The following is a 19,295-nucleotide window of genomic DNA, read 5'->3' as shown; positions in this document are numbered from 1 at the left end:
TTGTGACTCCATGGCATTAAATGATCTTCAACTGTGAGATTATATACTGTCAAAATGGGAAGAAAAAAAAAAGTCACATGAAAAAGAATATGTCTCTACGGACTACTATTAAATGTCTTCGGGTTAAAAGCAAAGGCATATGGTGATCAGATGCTTTAGATTTACTTTTAAAACACAAAACCGCCCAGTGTTGATAAATATATTCATTCATTTCTTCCATACTCCCACACTGAGCATCCACCATGAGATGAGTTCATGTACTATGAACCGCAGACTTGCCTTTTGGAATTCAAATGGAGGAATCAGTTTAAAGCTAATGTTTACAGCAAAATCCAGAATTTACCCATGGCAAAGGGAACTATAAGGGGAGTTCCAGCTCCTCTTTGGATCAGAGGTGGGATAGCTCTGGTATGTGGCAAGGGAGGTTTTCACAGGAGTTCCTAGTAGACATTTCCCAGACGGGAAGGGGGGCAGCACATTTCATGCACAGCAGAAGCCTGCCTGAAGGCCAGGGGCCTGGAGCAGCCTGGCCTGTTTGGGTTGCTGCTAATAGTGTTCTGGGCCTGGAGCCGGGAGGAGAGTTTAGGAGGATTGGTGGTTGAAGGTCAGGACCATTTAAGAACTTGGATTCTACCGGAAAGAGGGAGCCACTGAGGAGTAAAGGAAGGCAAATAATGCAATCAGATTGATTTCTTAGAAAAACAGCCTGTGATAGTGCCCAGAGCTGGAGTGGAGAGTCTGAAGAGTGAGTGAAAATCGGGAAGCATTTTGATCCTTGAGATAGACATTCTGACAGGAATGGAATTCACAGTTTAAATAGAATAGGGCCTGGTGTTTGAGGAACAGAATCTATAGATCATCACATTTGGCTTTACAAGTTCAAAGCTTATTTCTGAATCCTTTGTCAAGTGAGAGTCAGCCTTGTGCTTTCTTGGACTGCTGATATCTTGCAGAAATACAGTCCAGTGACCAAAAGAAATTTTTGAAAGATGACGTTTATCCTTGAGTGGTTTAAAAAAACTGAAGAGGATCCAAATACACAAGCACAACCACTCCTACAACAATTCTCTTTCCTCTGAAACACACCTCCCACATGCTTTGCCTGCTTCCGTGATGTACTAAATCTCTCAGCCCTTTGCCCCAAGTGGCTCATCACTACCACCCATTCCTCGCTCTCCCTCCGCATCTGCATCTATCACCTCCCCTATCAGAGAGACCTCATTTTTGAGGGGGGTAGGTTGGGGAGGGAAGGGACGGCATCAGTGATGACTGGATCCTCTTTGGTGGGCTGGAGAAGGGGAGAAGGCTGGGGTTATTCCCAGATTAATCATTTTTGAGCGATCGTGGTAATTTCTCTCTTTAAATTCATTATTGATTAGCCAGGACTCAATCATCAATATGAAATAAAAATTGAAACAATTATCTGAGTACTTCTGAAAAAGGGTAGAGGTTTCTGCTTTCATCATTCATCATTGTTATTTTTCTTCTTCTTTTTTGAAATAGACTTTATTTTCTAGAGCAGTTTTAAGTTCACAGCACATTTATTTTAACAGAGTAAAAATGACCACTCAGTGTTCAGGAAAGTTCTGACTTAAGCAGAACCTTGCTACAGAAGATTTTACGGGTCACAAAATTTCCTAGAAAACATACTGTGAAGATGACCTTGGTGCTACCCTATGGGCTTTATTGGATTCATTGACAGGATGATGATTGTGCAGTTTGAAGCTAAGATTTATTGGGCTTTAAATCTGTGTCAGTCCTGTTCCAAGGGCTCTACCTGTATGAATTCACTTAATCCTCACAACCACCCAATTACTCTCACCACTTTGTAGCTGAAAAACTAAGGAATTCAGCTAGTAAGTGGTGGAGTTAGTGAGGGCTCAAATCCAGTCTGTTGGACTCCAAAACTCAGTTTTAACTACTAACTTTTGCTGATCTTGTGCAGAAATGTTGAACTTACATTTCTCTCTGGACATGGTCTGTGGGTAAAAGTGTAGGGAACATGGGGTCTGTGTACGGAGATGATGTCTAGTTCATGAGGATGAGCCATGGGATGGGATGGGAAGACCAGAGGTCCTGTCTGGTAAATGCAGCTTATAAATCATGTTATCTAGATTCAGAGCATTTCTGTCTTACATGACTTCTGTTAGGTGCTCTTCTAGGAAAGCTTGAGGACTTAGGCCCTGTTTTCTGCATAGACAAGGATGTAAAGGAAAGAATAGTGCTGCCAGAGGTATCATGGTGATAGCAGTGAGGATTAAAAAAAAAAATTCCAAGAAGAAGGAACCAGTCAGAGCTAGAGTCCAGTTGCCTCTTTGGATATAGGATTCTTACCCTATTACTAATATTAGAAAACCTGGATGTATTCTTATATCATGACTGGAAGAGGGAACAGCAGGTTTTTTCCCAAAGGTACAGTATAGCAAAAAAGGTTTTGTGCAAAGAAAAATAAGGCCTACAGCTACTGAGCCATGAGACTCTCAATTTCTTCTACTCACTTCCTACCTCTCTTCAGGGCATTCATGTTAATATGAAGATTCATGTTAACACTATCAGTTTCTTCTGTTAATCTTTCCTTTCCTGAGTCGCTGGTCCCATACATCACTAGACTCCCCAGTTGGGCAGCCCTTGGGTCTGCATGGCTGATCATAAACTTCCCATAAACCTGGTATAAAGTAAATACTCAGTGAATGTTAGTAAATTCATAAGCGACATCAAAGGAAATAACGAGTATGGAACAATCAGTTCAAAATGACTTTCCCAAAGGTTTTCTAAGTATCCCAAAAATATCAGGGGGGGGGGGGAGAATTTTCTCCATCTTTCTCATTGCCAAGGGATTTTCTTCTATAAGCAGCTCATTAGCAGCAGCTTCCCCAACTTTCTGAGACCTAGTAGCAACAAGGGTAGACCAAAGAGCATATGCTAAAATAAGAGACAACTTTAATCAGGCATAAGAAGTCCCAGAGTCTTCACTCAACTGGGATAAGGGGACTGAAAATGTCCCCACTCTGATTCCAAAGCATTCCCCTTTGCCTTCATATTTCTTGGAGTGGAGTTTCTCAGACATATTTTCACCCACACAGAGATACTGACGTGTGTTCCTGACTTTCTACTTCAGTTATTTCCAAATTAGTTTCCACATTTTTATTGCTGTGAGATACTGTGCTTATCATTCTGCTTCCATCTGTTCTGGCCACCATTTGGCATGGGATGGTGGGGAGTTCCATGCCCATTTCCTACAAGGCTCTGGTGTGCTTCCACATAAGTTCAACTGATGAAGCCCTTGAACAAAACATCCCATCTAGGTTTGACCTTTGTCCATTGATTCAGTGTGCCTTCCTCTACCTTCCAAAGTTTGAGCATATAAATATTTTCTTATTTTGTAGACATTCTGGCCACCATAGATGAAAAGTTGTCTCGGTGTTTGTGCTGCCACATAACTATTGAGTTATAATATGCCATTATTGATACTCCCAGACAACACAAGAGCTTGGCAGCCAATTGTGGGAGAAAAAAAAACAAAAACAAATGTGACTCCAAGAGACTAAAGAGTGAATGAAAATGAGGAAGGCACTCTGACCTGTGAGATAGGTACTCCAATATGAAAAGAATTCAATTTTTTAAAAAGATTTATTTGAAAGAGAGAGCAAGGAAACATGAGCAGGGGGAGGGGAGGGGAAGAGGGAGAGGGACAAACAGACTCTGAGCTGAGGGAGGAGCCTGACTTGGGGCTCGATCCCAGGACCCTGAAATCATGACCTGAGCGGAAGTCAGACGCTTAACTGACTGAGCCCCAGAATTCAAATTTTAAAAATAAAACAGACCCTGGTATTTTGGACAGAGACTGTATAGACCATTACATTTAGAATTGTAAATTCAAGAATTCATTTCTGGATCCTTCACCAAACTGAAGTCTGCCTTGCGTTTCTTGAACTAATGACATTGTTGCAGAAATAGTCTAGTGACCAAAAGAAATTTTCGAACGTTTGCTTAAAACTGTAAATTGAGAGGGGGTGGGATGTGGAGACTTGCCTTAAAGATTTTTGATAGAGAAACTGCAAATAAAAAAAGCTCATTAAAAATCTTAGCTTTGGGGGCACCTGGGTGGCTCAGTCGGTTGAGCATCTAACTCCTGATTTTGGCTCAGGTCATGATCTCAGGGTCCTGAGATCAAGTACCACATTGGGCTCTATGCTCAGCGGGGAGTCTGCTCTAGATTCTCTTCTCCCTCTCCTTCTGCCCACCCCTGCTCGCACTGTCTCTCTCTTTCTCTCTCAAATAAATAAAATCTTAAAAAAAAAAAAAAACCCTCAGCTTTCTTCAAAGGCTACTTTAGACTGCCATTTAAACATGCAAAACCAAGGATAATTCCTCTTGGAATGACCAGGAAGGATATATAGGAGATATATATCCTTATATATCCTTATATATTTATATATATGATGGATATTATATGTCCAGCCGTGGGTTAGGCCTGACTTAAAAGAAATATCCAGAGAAACAAACTTGGGTCAGTAGTGAGGTTTAGAGTGGCCTTATTTCAACAGGCTGTCCCTCAAGACTGAAGAACTTGCCGAGTGATGGGAGCACATGCTCCCCTCTTATATTTCCTGCTTCCTTCCCTGTCACTTGGGTGATGCACACTCGGGCCAGAAACTGATGAGGATATTTTGTCCAACAGGGAGGCTTCGCTCCAGGCTTCTTAGGAGAGGTGGCCTGAACTGTCTAGATCAGACCCACCTCAAAGAAGACAAAACATCAGGTAGAAAACATACCAGAAAATGAGTGAAGACAAAATGAAGTATGTAGTAATGGATGTTTAATGCAAATGGCTATCCTCGTTCAAACCCAAAAGTAAGGGCATTTTTAACTGGAGGAAGTAAGGAAAGTCAAAGAAGCATTTGATAAAGTGATATGTTTCAGCTTAGCCCTGAATCTGGAAATGAAGGAAGACTAGTGATTATGAGGGCCCCGACCCCAAAGGGCCAAACTCACATTGGTCCCTCAACGGTCCAGACATTGTTGAAGGGACCCTGGTTTAGCATCTCCATTAAAGTTTTCCATCCAGATTCCTCAGAATTGAGTTCTCTAGGGTGAGAAAAACTATCCCTGGGATGTAAAAGATGACGATGTTTCAGAACCAGAAGCTAAACACAGGAAGAACTAAGTATGAGGGGCTGAAAATGTTTTCAATTTTTCAATTTTTGTAAGTGTTACTAGTGATTAACACCTGACCCAGATGGAGGAAATGACCGAGGTTGCAAAAGCAGCAGAGGCAAGATGTGGCAATGATGGGGGATTTCTACTCTACAGACAGCTAGATTCAACCAAGCTAAAAGCAGAAGCCTGGAAAGTCTTTTACTTACCTGGCTGGCCATTGAGTCTCCCCAAAGGAATGCAAAACTGGGAGAGAAACTTCTACCCTGAATGAATGATGAAAAGCGAGTGAGAACAGGTTAGTGAACTGAAGTGAGAGGGGGAAGAGCAAAGAGCACAAACATCTTCTGAGTCCTCACTGCATAGCAGAGATCTCTCAAGACACTTAAAATATATCATCTCACTTATTCATCTTAATGACTCTCTGAGATATCAGATGACCTCATGAGGTAAGGTGTGATTATCTCAGAGAAATTAAGGAACTGGCCTACAGTCACCCAGCTAGTTTGAGCAGGTACAGGCACTGAGCAAAGTCCTGACTCTGAGTTCAAACCTCCTCCATTACCACGTTGCTTCCTTGAGAACCTTGAGAAAAATTATCCAAGTCCCCTGAAGAGTGTCAGGCTTCTAAGCTATACCTGGGAAAGCATTTCTGAAAGAGTTAAAGGTTGGTGTGAGCCTATAACTTCAATTATAAAATAGAGGCGATGTAAAATGTTTGGATGACTAATAATCTCTGCAAATAACCCAGTCTAAGTAGAGCTGGAGAGGTCAGCAAAGATGCTGATCTGACTCTTAAGGAACTCAGCTCAGATTTTAGAAAGATACGTAAGAAAGGCAGAAAAGCTCAAAATTAGAGAGAAACATACAAGTGAGGTTACATCCAGCATCTGGAATGCTAAAGTTTAGCAGGAGCTAAGGCTGGTGAAAAATGCTGAGTTACGAAGTGGGAGGATTTGGGGCTGTGCTCAAAGCAGGAAGTAGGACAAGTAAGGCAAAGCTCTGTTCCAGAGGCAGATGGTGCAATGTCAATAGGAAACTGGGGGGGAAACAAACTGTTCTACTTCTATTTTGTTTCCATTGGCTTCATCAATGAGAATAATCTTCAGACCTGTAATGTTGAATCACACTTTGGTAAAAGTCTCTTGAAACCCAACTGCCTTAAGTAAGCTTAAGCCTCTTGACCTAGATTAATGAACTGCATGAGAGAAGTTGCCAGAAAGGTCACATTGCTGTATTAATATGAGACAGTGAAGAATGGCGCAGGCCTCACAAAAGTGGACTTCAGCATATGCGATCTTGATTTTCAAAGGGGAGGAAGGTGAAGTCTATGAACCATTGTCTGGCAATCTTGTCCAGGGCAGATCAGGAATCAGCGTATATTCACTACAAACAAGCCATGCTGGACTCACCTCATTTATCTGTAGAGTTCTTACTTGAAAAGACCAATATAAGGCTGTTGGCAAAGAATATTCATAGCCTTTAATATCCTTGAAGATGAAAAGGAAAACTGGGGGCTGGAATATTATCAAGTAAGCACATTTGTAACTAGTGAGGGACTGTAGCTGGGAAACGCTGCTCATGAAACCATGTCATCCTGGAGAGAGAGCTCTAGGAGCTTTTATCCATAGCCCTATCCTATTAAGCATTTCTGTTTCAATTAATATGGGCCACCTCACTTCTTCAGTAAAGTTTCAGATTATTGAAGATTGGGAAGGATGACAAACACTAGATGCCAGATTTAGAGTTCAGAAAGAATTTAATGGGCTAGAACAATGAATCCAAGAAGGAAACATGCAAATAGGTTCACACTTGGATTCCAAGATGAGCTTCACAGGTATGCACATCCAAACAGTAGCATAAGCAAAGAATACCTTTGGGGATTTGTTGACTCAAAATGAATGAAGAGTATGAATGAGTTGCTGAAACCTCAACTGTCACCTTTGGTTGCATTAATAGAATACAGTACCTGGGACAATAAAGTTAACACCCTCTCTGCTCAGGTTAGACTGCACTCACAGAGGGTGTTCAGTTCTGGGTGTACTCTCCAAAAAGGACAGTGACTATTGGGAGCTTGGCCAGAAAAGAGGAATGGAGATAGGAAATGAGAAACAACTGAAGGAACTGAAAAGGTTTGGCCTGGAGAAGACAAAATGATAAAGAAGAGGGTTTCTTGTCTATAGTCGTAGAAGGGCCAAATAGATAGACTTTGAGCTAATTTCAGGAAACACATTCTAGTAATTATAGACATTCTGCAAACAAATGGGCTGGCTGACGAAGCTGGGTGTTTCCACTCACTCTTACTCTTCAAATACAGGTTGGACAATCACTTGCTAGGGAGGAGGAAGGGACAAGAGATTCTTGTCTGAAGGTTACATCATCCCTGGTGGCTGCTCATCTAGCTTTTTCTTCAGTAGTTTTTGGGAGAGAGCACCACCTAATACTGCCTACACATTTAAATGAAAGATTTTTAGATATTACTCTCACTTTTTAGGTTACTACAGATCTTAGATAACTGCTATACTGCTTTTCAGAATTTGGAACTGTCCCTTAGATTGGATCTAAGATGAATTCCTCCCTCTATTTTCTACTTCAGCTCCTCACTCAGATCACCATCGTCTCTTGCCCAGAATACAGCAATTCTTTCCTGAATATTCTCTCCCAGACTTTAGTTTTACATTCCTTTCAATGTTCACTCTGCACTCTGTCCACAGCATTCACTCTTAAATACATATCTTTTTCAAGTCAGTACCATCTATAAGATCTTTAATGACTCATTTTCTTCAATAAATTCATGGCATAATAAGGTGGGATAGGAGGGAGGGGCTGCTCTGTAATGAAAGACACTTAAAAGGCCTAACCACAGAATGTAATGTTTGGACCTAGATTGACTATTAACTTGGCACAAACCAACTCCCAGTGTTTTTATACATCATAATAGAAATCTCTGGATTCATATCTTAGGCTTTTCCTTCCAAGAAACCATCCCATTTTACCTTTCCCAATAAGCAATGTAACACACATGTTCTCTATCTTTATAAGCAAAGATGGAGACTGGAAGCACTAATTGAACTCATCCCTCTGACAGATCACTTGAGAACATAGTGGAAGGGGTTACCATCTGCATGGGCCATTGCTCTATAGTGCTCTATCCCAATTTAAGACACAGCCTTCTGGTAGAGAAGCAAAACAGTCAACTCTTGATTATCTGCTAGAAGATGAAAGCTGATGCAAATGTAATTGATTGATGAAAACTTGGCCTAGCGTGTTCCACTATCATAACAATGTCTAAAAACCTGGTTATAAAGAGTTTTTAAAAACAGCGAGATGAGAAGCAGTCTTTGAGAAATGTTTGGGAGAAGATATGGTGGTGAACTGAGACTCTTACATTCTTTTTCTTTTGACAATTATTTCTAAATTACTTCTTTTAAATTTTTTATCCTGAACTAACAGCTTAATCTTCCCCCCAGGAAGGCTTAAGTTGGGATTCTCTCTCTATATGTGCCTAAAATTATGATGTGTAAATTCTGGGGTTGTGGGATTGTCTCTCTAAGCCCCAAAGAAACAGAAGGGAGTATAAAGAGGTGGCTTGAAAGAAGCAGAGGGAGATATGGAAAGGGAAGACTTGGGGCTTTCCAAATCTTGTTATGGTGGCTTCCAGAAGCCTGGCTACCTCTTGGATTTCTTAAGGTATACCTTTATTCTTATAATAAACCTTCCCTTGTTGACAACAGAAACTAAAAGAAAAACTAAAACGAGATCAAATCATTATCCAAACATCTTTCAAGTTCTTCTTCTATGAAAACTTCCCTGATTACATTAGCCAGAACAAAGCTATCTTCCCAATCCCTATAGATGCTTATTATCTCCTCCACTCACTGAACTTTTTTTTGTGGACTGCTTGAACTGTAAGTTATATTTATATATCTGCATGGAGAATACACATTATTTGAATGAAGGAATTAATGTCTTTTACTCCTTTGTATTTCCCACGGCACCAAGCAAAGCATATGGTAGACCCTCAATAAGTATTTATGGATTTATGAGACTGATTCATGCTCAGCAGTTCAAACTCTCCAATTGTCAAGTAATTGAAATCACCTTGACTTGTGATAAAACAGTAGCGCTTAAGCAGGTAGGAAATAAAAAAACGGGACACATAGTAAAATAACTCCAGGGGGGATCCTAGATTATGTGCCAGTTTAGAAACAGTCTTAAAGACCCCCTCAAAAGAGCGTGCAAGCCTGGATTAGCCTCTCTAAGATGTTAAAATAGTTGGCCCGCTGAACAAATGTAATTAATTGGGGGCTCACTCAAGCGTGCAATATAATTTGCCTATTGAGTTGCCTTATTTTCATGTGTTGACAATTATCTATGCTAAGCTTTTCCCTATTTACATCACCCAGAAAAATAAAGAACTTACTGTATGAGTACAGGTTTGGGGAAGTCTGACTTGGCAGGCAATTCTCGTGCTGAGAAAAAGATCTAAGGGCTTTAATTGATTTCAAGCTTCATATGAGTCAAGGGCTTGCTTTAATTCTTTAAAAAACTATGCAATCTTAGATGGGGGTTGTATCTAGAAGTCCAATCTCTTGCACAGGGTTGGATTTTTTGCTATCTCAAATCATCCAGGGTCTCCTTTGACCCCATTAGTGACCCCCTAAATAGTCCCTTCCACGTGGCACAGCTCAGTCATTAGGAAATTTTAAGCTTTATCTACTATCTATTTTCCTGGCACTTCCATTTATGGAGCTTAATTCTACCCAGTGAGTCACATAAACCAAATCTCACTCTCCTCCTTCATTGTAATGGAAACACATCTATCATTCCCCCATGCCCCCCGCAAACTCTGGACTTAACATCTCCCTAGTTCTCTCTGCTTTTTTAAGGCTTTGTTTTTTAGAGCAGTTTTAGGTTTACAACAAAACTGAGAGAACAGCACAGAGATTTCTCATATACCCTTTCCTCCACCCCAGACATGAATAGCCTCCCCCACTATCAACGTCCCCCATCAGAGAGGTACATTTGTTACAATTGATGAACCTACATTGATACGTCAGCATCATCTAAGGTTCTTGGTTCACCTTGAGTTCACTATTGGTTGTTGTACATTCTATAGGTTTGGACAAATGTATAATGACACAGATCCATCAGATGATGGATATCATAATACCATCCAGAATATTTTCACTGCTCTAAAATCCTCTACGCTCTGCCTACTCATCTCTCCCCTGCCCTTTCCCTCCCAACCCCCAGCAAGCACTGATCTTTTTACTGTCTCCATAATTTTGTCTTTTCCAGAATGTCCTATGGTCGGGATCAGGAAGTATGTAGTCCTTTCAGATTGTCTTCTTTCATTTAATTATATGCATTTAAGTTTCCTGGTCCATGTCTTTTTATGGCTTGATAGCTCATTTCTTTTTAGTGCTGAATAACATTCCATTGTTTGGATGTACCACAAATTATGTATCCATTCACCTTCAGAAGGACAACTTGGTTGCTTCTAAGCTTTGGCAGTTATGAATAAAGCTGCTATAAAAATCCATTCGCAGGCTTTTGTGTGGACGTAAATTTTCAACTCCTGTGGGTCAATCCCAAGGAGTATGACGACTAGATTGTATGGTAAGAGTATGTTTGCTTTTGTGAGAAACAGCCGAACTGTCTTCCAAAGTGGTTGTGCCATTTTGCATTCCCACCAGCCATGTATGAGAGTTTCTGTTGCCCCGCATCCTTTTCAGCATTTGGTGTTATTGTTGTCCCAGACTTTGGCCATTTTAATAGGTGTGTGGTGGTACCCTAGTTCTCCTAAACAATTCTCTAAGCCATGAAGTTTCCAGATCCCTCACTGTTCTACTTGCCATTTTTACAAGAGAAGAATCTGAGGCTCAAAGAAATGTTATTTGCTCAAAATCATACTGTCAATATCAGAGCTGAAATTTGTATTCATGGTTATTTGCAATAAACTGACCCACAATGTAGCAACTTCTTGTTTTACTGTGAATAAGGCTATACTATAAAACATCACAAATCACAGGGACTCTATGAGAAGAACGCCAGACAATGTCTAAAATTTCTGTATCTTTCAAATGAAAGCATGACTGCCATTTTGACCAAAAGGATTGAAGAGGTTTGAAGGAAATCCCTATTGTTTCTATGTTTAAGTTAACGAAAATGATTGTTTTTGAAAAATATGCTAAGTTTATGCTAAGCATAAGAATGGAATATGCTTAACTTATGCTAAAATATGCTGAGCTTTTCAGGGCTAAGATATCCAAAGCAGGTAAGGAGCATACTGGATTTTTAATGTCTGATATTCACATTAAAGATGAGCATACACATTCCCTTTATACTTGGTAACTTGTTTTTCTATCTGAACTTTCTCAAGAATATATAAACTACATGTATAGTCCTGAGAAATAGCCTTGTACTGTACTTCATATTTGTCCAAGCGAGTGAAATGTATGTAGTGATCAACAACTTGTGTTTATTATAAATGTTAAGGTTTATGAATTGTCAAGTAAACTTTACCAAGAATCCTGGAAATGAGTGATTCTGATTTGACTGATTTTTCCCTAAGGTCAGTTCTAGGTCACTATTCTGAGTCTTTATGCCACTTACTCATGATGGGAATTATAGTTGACCTGGATTTCCCCATTGACACTTCCACTTGATTAGCTCTGAAATATAAAGTGTGTGAGTTCTGTTTAATTCTAGACTTAAGTAGCAGGAAACTTCTGCTTTTCTTCCCAAACATACTCCCTCAAATTTATACAAGTCAGAAGTCCCAGTAGCATCACACAACAGATGTTTCTGGCATATGATTCATTCACCCATAGGGACTCTGGGCATCAGTATAGGAATTTTTCACAGGTCCCCAGGTACTCCTTAACAAATTAGAGCCATTAACTAATTCAACTAATTGGACAAAGAACAGTCTGAATTAGTAAAATCTTTTAATCATATACCTAAGAAAACTTTTTAATTGTAATAATTTCACACTTACAGAAAAATTATAAGAATAATACATGAAATTCCCATATATATTTTAGCCAGATTTCCAAGTTATTTACATTTTTACCACATTTGTTTTGTTGTTCTTTCTATTTGTGCATGTCTCTATTTTTTATTACTTTCTGAACATTTTGAGGCATTATTCTTTTATACTTCCCTTTACCTCGTATTACTTTCTGAGAATTTCCTAAGAATAAGGACACTTTCTTACATAATCACAGTACAGTCATCAAATTTGCGACATTTAACATTGATGCAATAGTTTTATCTAATCTGCCGTTCACATTTTTTTTCAGTTATCCTATTAATGTTCTTTACAACATTTTTTTTTTCTCCACGATCCAGTACAAGACCATGTATTACATTTAGTTGTCTTTTTAGTTTCTTTAAAATTGGAACAGTTCCTTAGTCTTTCCTTTGCCTTTCATGACAAAGGCTAATAATTTTATAGAGTGTTTCTTCATTTTGGTTTGCTGGTGTTTCCTTGTGATTAGATTCAGGTTATACATCCCTAGCCAGAAAACTACGTAAATGATGATGTGTCCTCTCAGATATTCCAAGTATAAGATACCTATCTGCCCCTCATTCATGATGTCAGTTTTGATCACTTGATTAAACTGTTATCCATTTTCTCCATTCTAGTTCCTATTTTCTCCCTTGTAGCTAGTAAGCAGTTGGTTGGGAGACCCTTTAGGCCCATCGGAATATTCTATTCCTCATCATACTTTTCTTCCTAAACTTGATGATTTTTGCCCTGAACAATCTTTGCTCTGATGGTTGTAAAATGTTGATTTTACTTGTCCACCCAGTCCCTCCACATTTATTAGTAGGTGTGATTCAATAAAAAAAATGCCTCTCCCCTCCACCCCCCACCCCCTCTCCCTCGCTCTCACCTATCTAGATTCCAGTTTTATTCCATGGGCTGGAATATTCCATTCCTGTCACTGTTCATTTTAATGCTAAAGTTGTCCCAGATTTGGCAGTTTGGTGCCCCTTTAAGCTGGCTCCTATACGCTTTTGATATGTTCCCATAATTATTTTTAAAACACTTTGACGTTTTCTAGTTCAATAAGTTTTCCAGACTCCTCATGTACCTTCCCTGCCCAGTACTGGAACTGGCCATTTCTTCAAGGACCTCTGTTTCCTTTTAATGGGAAATTAGTACTTAGAAACCGAAGTTTGGGCACTAGATAAGCTCCTTGCTACTGGGGCGTCTTGGCCTTTAGGCCTTTTCAGAGGACAGAGCCGGGAAAATACACACACATGTGCATGTAGGCACACACACACGGACACACACACACAGACACACACAGACACCACACACGGTGGTTGTCTGTATGTATGTATATAACAGAAGTTCTGACATCTTACTGGTTCTTCACGAGGTTCTTCATTGCCTTTCCCGGCTTCATCTTTTTGTCTCCTTTCTTCTACAATGAGAATCCTGACCTCCAACACCGTCAAGATGCTGACTCATCTTTCTAGGACTACACCACACACAAAATAGTTTCAAAATCACTATACGCAAATCGCTATGTATACCAAATAGAATAAAAGGAAATTAAGATGCCTTTGCAGCTCTTTTTTTTCTCCCACACGGTCACAGCATATTTTCAAAGTATTGTGGTCTAAAGTTACTTGAATTAGTTCTCCCCGCTGCTGCCCTTTCAATGTAGTCATGTTATTTCTCCATTTCTTAAAGGTACCCTTGGAGAAGGGTCTCTTTGTTCTCTCTGACTCCTCTTCACCTCTTGCAGGTAACTAATTTCAGTGCTTGCTGGTTTCTCCTTCCTGTGTTTCTTTTCCCCAAAACAAGCAGATTTATGTGTTTTATTTCTTTTTGCTATGTAAAAGATATTATAAATACTCTTGCAATTTGTTTTTTAAAAAACTTAATTCCTTCTGGAGTTTGTAGAAGGTTGATGATGATGATGATGATGATGATGATGATGATGATGATGATAGTGATATAGTACTCCTAGGCATTCAGGTAGTTCTCAATATTTTGCTATTGCAAATAATGCTGCAGTTAAGACCTTGTACCTGTGTACTTTCATATTTCAAAAGTTTTACCTTCAGGATAAATTCCTAGAGGGAGGATTGCTGTAGTTTTCTTAGATATAGACAAATTCCTTTCCATGTAAGTGAATCATTTTGTATCTCCACTATCAATGTATGAGAGTGCGTATTTCCATTTAGTCTGGTCAGTAATGTGCATTGTCAAGCTTTTGATTATTTGCCAATCTGATGAATGCGAAATGGTATCCCTATGTGGTTTCAGTTTTAATTTCTCATGAGTGAGGCCATGCTTATATCTTTTCTGGGGATGGTTCTTGGTTTTGCCAATTTTAAAACAGGATTTTCAGTGTTTCCTCGAGTTTTAAAAGTTCTTTATATATTAGTAATACATACATTAATATGTAATATATATATTACCCTCTTATCTGTGATAAATACCAAAAATATTTTCTCCCAATTTACTATTTGTCCTTCACCAAATTTGCTTATGGCTTTTGCCATTTAAAAATGTTTTGGTAGTCAAATGTGTTAGCACTTCTCTTGCATCTGGATTTGGGGTTATAGTGAGAAATCCTCTACCTACACTCAAATTTTAGAGGAATTCATTCACGTTTTCTTTTACTATTTGTATAGTTACATTTTTTTTTTTTTTACATTTACAACTTAAATCCATTTGGAGCTTATTCTTATATACATGAGAAATGGACATAATTTTACCTTTTTTCCAAATGCCCCAGTACCTTTAAAAAAATGCAGTTGTACCCCCCAGAGATCTGAGATACCACCTTCATCATCTTCTAGATTACCATATGAGTTGGGTCTGTTTCTGGACTTTCTATTTTATTCCATCTGTTCATGTGCTAGTACCACACTGTGTTCAATGTAGGGGCTTTATCATGTGTTTTAATATCTGGGGGGGCTAATCTCATTCTTCCACTCCACTCACCCTACACTGTGAGTCTTTCTTTTCAGTGTTTCCCTGGCAAGTTTGTTTTACCATATGGACTTCAGTAGTAATTTGCCCGGCTACAGAAAAAAAAAAAAAAAAGAAAGAAAGAAAGAAAGAAAAAAAGAAAGCTTGCCTTGTTGGAATTACATTAAATTTATAAATTATTTTAGGGAGAACTGACATCTAAATACCACTGAAATATTCTAACCAAGAGCCCAGGATGCCTTTCTGTTTATTTCAACTCCACGTTCCTGTCTTTCAGGAGTATTTATTATTTGCTTTATTTAGGTTTTGAACATATCTTGTGAAGTTTACTCCTAAATATTTTATCTTTCTTATTGGTATTGCAAATGGGTTTATTTTCTTCTATTGTATCTCCTAACTGGTTATTATTTGTGTATATGAAGGTTATTGATTTTTGCAATTGATAAGCTAATTTAAAATATAATTAGCTTTATTGCTCACAAGGATGAAGTTTCAACAGTTTTAATGCTTCAGAGTTCACAAAATTTTTTGCAATATACGCTTCAGTTAACACATAAAATAACCTAGTAGGAAAAAATACCTCTTCGTGGAATATATGGCTTCGGTGAAATAACCTACAATTAGCATATTAATTGCATATCATTTCTAATGAATATAATCATATCAAATATGATTTGTTTTCTTAAGTACCTGAAACTATCTACTTCAAAAAATTGTACAAGGGTCAATGAGGAATAGCTTTTAAGTGAATAAAAATGGCTTGCATTGTGTTAGAGAGTATGTTCAGAAACATATGGCTCTGCAGAAAATCACAGGTCTTCTTCAGCCCCAAGTGTGAACACCCAAGCAGATTGAACCACATTATTTATTTGAATTTATTACTGCCCTTAGGAACGCAGTGATATTGATGGAAAAGGCTCATTCGTGGTGGTTTCCACCTCTCTGAAATAGGAGACTTGACTTGAACAATTTTGGGAAGATAGATACATAGAACCCAGTCAGAAAGCCAGAAACTGACAAGCCAGGCAGGAAAATAAAGGGAGACAATTAGAGTTCCTATGTCCCTGTCACACAGTCCACGCCAGAAGTCACCTACGGCAAGGAAAAACCCTGTTTATATCAAGTCATATAATCACACATGAAACAAACGAAAGTGCTGAAAAGAGACTTTATGCAATGATCCCGAGGCAGTCTGAGACACTAAAGAGAGGTGTGTTTCATGTCTCCCTGGTGTGAAGGGGTTAGATTCGCTTTACAATCTGGATTCAGCCAACACTCCAGCTTCACCTTTTCCTTTCCCACAATAGACCAATGCATTATGAGATTTTTTTTTTTTTTTGGTTACATGTAACAGAAACCAAACAAGCTAGTCTACACAAAAAGGGCATTTGTGAAGAGGATATTAATGATACTTGTGGAATCCAAGGAAGAGGTCAACGCCTCAGCCTCTGGAATATCCAGGAACTTCCAAAATGGGAAGTTCCATCCTCTGCCATGAACACGGCTCAGCTTACAACAAGCCTTAGTTCTAAATTCCAAAATCATGAGAAGAATCCAAAAGATCCAACCAGTATTTCCCTTAGACTCAGGCAAGGCAGACCTCTGCCCTGGGCTCCATGCTTCTGAGGATCCTGTATGTCACAAACCCATGAAAAAAATAAACTTACTAAAGAACATATGGTCTGTCACTGGGATCCTGCTTAGAGTTCTTGGTATGACACAAATTGTAATCCTCAAGTTTCCAGGAAACACTACTCTGTGTGTCTTGGCATAAGATCTCGAGTAAAAGGCATCCACATCTGGATTATGGGGGCTGTGTGATTTGTGCCTGCTGCAGATATTAGAGGCAAATGCTGCTTTAGAGCGCAGGGAAGAGGTAACCAGCTCCTGCACATAGGAAAGAAAAAAGACTCCTTAGCTCCTCAAACCCTTCTTCTCAGATACCACAAATAAAATAGATCTCTTTAAAACGAAATATTTTTTCTCAGTAACGCTGATCATCTCTCCCTCATTTTTCTTCAGGTTACAGTTGTGGTTCCTGAGGCATTCCTGATTTTAGGATGACATTCACAATAAACAAACATGGCAACTGCACCACATTCTGCAATGTAAAGAGATTCAGATTACTTTAAAACTCACATCTGTGTAGATCTATAACATCAGTTAAGCATAGTACTGAGTCTTTCCATGGGCAACTACTTGGACATGGGTAAAATTGCAAATAGTTTTATTTTTATAAAACGTTAAGACTTCATTAAAGTTACAAAACTTTTTAAATTGACCTTGATTTAACTAATTTTGATTAAAATTATGACACCAAATTAATTACAGTTTGTGTTTTGCTTTTTAATTTGAGAGATGATTTAGAATACTTTAGAAGAAAGAGAACTTTGGGGGGGAAACTTATGATTTATAAGTTTTATAGGAATACTTCTAAAGTATTCTACAGTTTGTTAATTTTTTATATGTATTTTGTTGCAATTTTGGATGAAAACATGATAAAATTACATTTCATTTTTAATTCTTTGGGTCTTAGCAATAATGACAAGTCTAAATCATGAAAGAAGTAGAAAATATAAAAGTAAACTCAAAACAGACTAGAAATAAAGAACCCTTCAAAGAAGCTGTTTTCTTAAGATTCTAAAATTCACATTTAAATTGAGAACATACACGTTAAACAATCTGCATAAAACTTTTGAAAGGGATATTACAAATATTACATGTATTGAAGCTTTAGCAACTGATCAAAACAAGAAAATGAACAAGAAAATTGTTCCAGTCAAATCCAGAATTTGAATAGGCATCAGATAGGATTCCTGTAACCAAAGAATATTCAAGAATTCATCTTAAAGAATACGAATATTCTTTACAAAGTGAAGATTTGCAAAGATAATTATTCATATCAACATCACCACCCACAAATACCAAATGCAACTCCGTATTTCTGCTTAAAAGTTGAAAAAAGGGGTGCCTGGGTGGCTCAGCCATTAAGCGTCTGCCTTCGGCTCAGGTCATGATCCTGGGGTCCTGGGATCGGGCCCCACATCGGGCTCCCTGCTCAGCGGGAAGCCTGCTTCTCCCTCTCCCACTCCCCCTGCTTGTGTTCCCTCTCTCGCTGTGTCTCTCTCTGTCAAATAAATAAATAAAATCTTAAAAAAAAAAAGTTGAAAAAATGGCATTCTTGAATCTGCCAATTGGATGTGAAAGATGAACTCTCTGGAGCTTTACTGTTTATTAACCATGATCTTGGGAAATGGCCCATGCAGCTTTCTGACAGTGTGAGAATGTTTCTTGCAAAACTTACTCTGATGCAAATAAATTTTGATTTTCCTTTGCCTGAACATTGCAGAGAATTTAATATTTCATTCTGTATCAAAATTCTTTCAAATGAAAAAGGAAACCGTGGAAACTGGTTTTTATATTCTAATTTCAAAGACAAGGTGTTCCTCCTGTCAAAGGCTTCATAGCCAGTCTTCAAGATTAACTTTAAAATGAAGGTAGTTGTTAAAAAAATACTTAAGGTCTCAATCAAAAGAATACAAAATGTCAGTGGTGCATACATACACAAACACACACAAAACAAAATGTGCAATTACAAGAACTTTTTGAAAGTTCAAACAGCAAAAAAAATGATAGCATTTAGCAAAGAAAGTAACACTGATATAGGATGTTAGCATTGTGTGCTTAAAAGAATAACCCCATGCATTTTATATGTATCCCAAGCTTTTAAAACAAACAAACAAAAAAGATTTTATTTATTTATTTGAGAGAGAAGCATGAGAGAGAGGGGGGTGGATGAGCAGGCAGAGGGGGAGGGAGAAGCAAGGAGCCCTACGAGACTGTGCTGCTTGATCCTAGGATCTTGATCCCAGGACCCTGAGATCATGACCTGAGCAGAAGGCAGATGTTTAACTGACTGAGCCACCCAGGCGCCCCTCTCCCAAGCTTTTCATAGCACAAACAAGTACAATGTTTACAGAAAGTAATTTACAGAAAATTTCTAATGTTATTGGAATTGATTTAGAAATTTTATGCCATATAGCATAATGAATGAACATGTAAGCTGAATTTAAAAAAAGTAGAAACTCAAAATAAGGTTTTAAAATCTTAAATATATAATGTGAGAAAAATGAATCATCCAAAAAATCCGAATTGAATAGTACTAATTTCAACT

This window comes from Mirounga leonina, unplaced genomic scaffold (genome assembly GCF_011800145.1).
Source record: "Mirounga leonina isolate KUSES-001 unplaced genomic scaffold, KU_Mleo_1.0 Mir_53, whole genome shotgun sequence".
Taxonomy (NCBI): Eukaryota; Metazoa; Chordata; class Mammalia; order Carnivora; family Phocidae; genus Mirounga; species Mirounga leonina.
Note: the sequence above shows the minus strand (reverse complement) of the source record.